Source organism: Phoenix dactylifera, unplaced genomic scaffold, assembly GCF_009389715.1.
Source record: "Phoenix dactylifera cultivar Barhee BC4 unplaced genomic scaffold, palm_55x_up_171113_PBpolish2nd_filt_p 000007F, whole genome shotgun sequence".
Lineage (NCBI taxonomy): Eukaryota > Viridiplantae > Streptophyta > Magnoliopsida > Arecales > Arecaceae > Phoenix > Phoenix dactylifera.
The window spans coordinates 354,081-356,635 of record NW_024067666.1 but is presented as its reverse complement, the minus strand read 5'-3'; positions in this window follow the sequence as shown (position 1 = coordinate 356,635).

Below are 2,555 nucleotides of genomic sequence, written 5' to 3'. Positions count from 1 at the left end.
TAGCCCTAGGACACTGCAGAAGCACATGCAGAATGGTCTCCTCGGTATCCGGGCACACCTCACACTCCTGAGGGACCCTCATGCCCCGCATGACTAGCACACTCCTGGTAGGAAGGCATCCCCAAGCCACCTTCCAGATGAAGAGCGCCACCCGTGGATGAATCCGCATCCTCCAAATCCAGCCTCCCTCCATCCGTCTAGCCGACTCCCTACTGAAAAGGGCATATAGATCTCTCGCTCGCACCTGTGATCGGCCCGACGGCACCCATACCAACCTGTCAGACTCCCCCTGGAACGGCACCGGAAGACCCAAAATCATCTCAGCCAGCTGCGCCCCAAACACCTCTCGTACCAGCCCCTCCCTCCATCCACCCTCGCCTGGATCCAACAAGTCACTGACCCTCTGGCCCGCAAGTCTCACCGAGTCCACCAGGGTCGGCATACGGCTGATCGGCACAGCAGTCAACCAACAATCCTCCAAGACATCGATGGAACGACCGTCACCAATAGCCCATCTGATCTCCGATAGAACCCTCCCTGCTCTGGCACACATCTCCCGCCACACCAGAGAATGGCGACGACCAGCTCTCACACCAGCAACCAAAACCCCATACTTGGCCCTCATCAGAGAGGACCACATACTGTCCGGCTCCATGACATACCTAGCGGCATGACGAGCCACTAAAGCCTCCCTCCGGACCAACAGAGACTGCATCCCCAGACCTCCGTATCTAGTAGGCTGGCACACCACCTCCCAAGCCAACAAATGAATGCCACCCCTACCGCCTTGTCTCCCCCAGATGAAATTCCTGACTAGCTGCTCAATGGACCTCAAGGCTGACACTGGAATAAAAGCATGGGAAAGCAGATAAATGGGAATCGAAGAGAGTACCGACCGAGCCAAAGTGACCCTCCCCATCATGGATAGTGAGTGCATCTGCCATCCCTCCATCCTCTGCCTGATCGTAGCCTCCAGGAAGGAACAATCACTCCCGCGCAATCGCCGGCCTGAGAGCGGGACCCCCAAGTATCTCATCACACCAACCTGCTCACCCACCCCCAATATCTCGCTGATAGAAACTGCCTGTCCATGTGGTGCATTGTCCTCGAATTTTTTCGATCATGGTAGCCCAATCTCTTCTTCGAATACCTCTATTTATTCGAAGGGCCGATTTGAAGGAAGAACTTCTAATCTTGGTGATGAGTTGACAACGCGGATTAAGAGAGCATTTCTGGTGCCACGTCGTTAAGATTCGGATCGGAGAGAAAAATGGTAGGATCCATTACGCTTTACGGGAGTAGCAGGAGTCCTCACGTGGATATCACGTGATGAAGGCGCGCAACGACTCGGTGCACTTAGGGGCGTTTGGTAATCCCAACAGGATCACCACGGTGATCCGAATGCTGGGTGATTTGAGGGGCGTTTGGTAATCCCAACAGGATCACCACGGTGATCCGAATGCTGGGTGATTTGATCTCCAGTGATCTAAGATCAATGTGTTTGCTAGGCCATAGTCCAGTGATTAAAAATTTTCGGATATCCATGAGTAACTTATTTGGTATGGTATGGGGATCCAAGATCACCGACCACATAATACCACAAATACCCCTGATATATCTTAGATGGATTTTTTATGTATTTTTAATTCTCATGAATAAAAAATATAAGTCAATATGCTAATTCCTATAATAGCTCCATAATTTTGTCACATATTATACTTTTAGTAGCCCTTATTATATATTTATTAATCATATAAAATATACTATAATAAAATAATTAATATGTTTATCAATATATTAATTAATATATTCTACAAAATTATATTTATTACTCCTATAAATTATTAATCTTATAAAAATATGTTATTTTTATTATAGAATTAATATTTTTATTTATTCTTATAATATATTTTTTAATACTAATAATTATTTTGATTAGGAAAATAAGGTAAATAGGAGTAATTCATTAAATATTTTCATTATATAAATATAAAATATAATAATATATTTCTACTATAATTTAAAATTATTCTTCAGTAATAATAGGATAATAATTATTATCAGTAATATATTATAATATAATATCTATATCATTAATATAATATATAATATCAACATAATATTATATATATAATATTGATATAATATATTGATGGTATATTGATATATCAATTTTTCTTCTAAATTGAGGGGCATTTTGGTCTTTAACTTTCAATCCAGGATCACTGCCTTGGGGTGATCTTGGATTCCACCGAGTTGGGCGGTGATTTGAGGAGTGGAGGTAATTTAGGATCACCGCCATGTAAAATCACCATGGTGCAACCAAACGTGGTGATCTCATCATCTCCACCCACATCACCCTTGATCTAGAGACAGTCACTCCAAACGCCCCCTTAGGGCGTGTATTTTTTTTTTTCCCTTTCACGCTTCGCACCAAAGTCGCCTAGAAAAATTTTAAGCGTGAATTTGAAGGCCTAAGCACAAGCCAAGATTTTATAGGGACCTGACCTTATGACAGAACAACAGAACCATGAAAGAAGCCCCGAGTCGCAAAG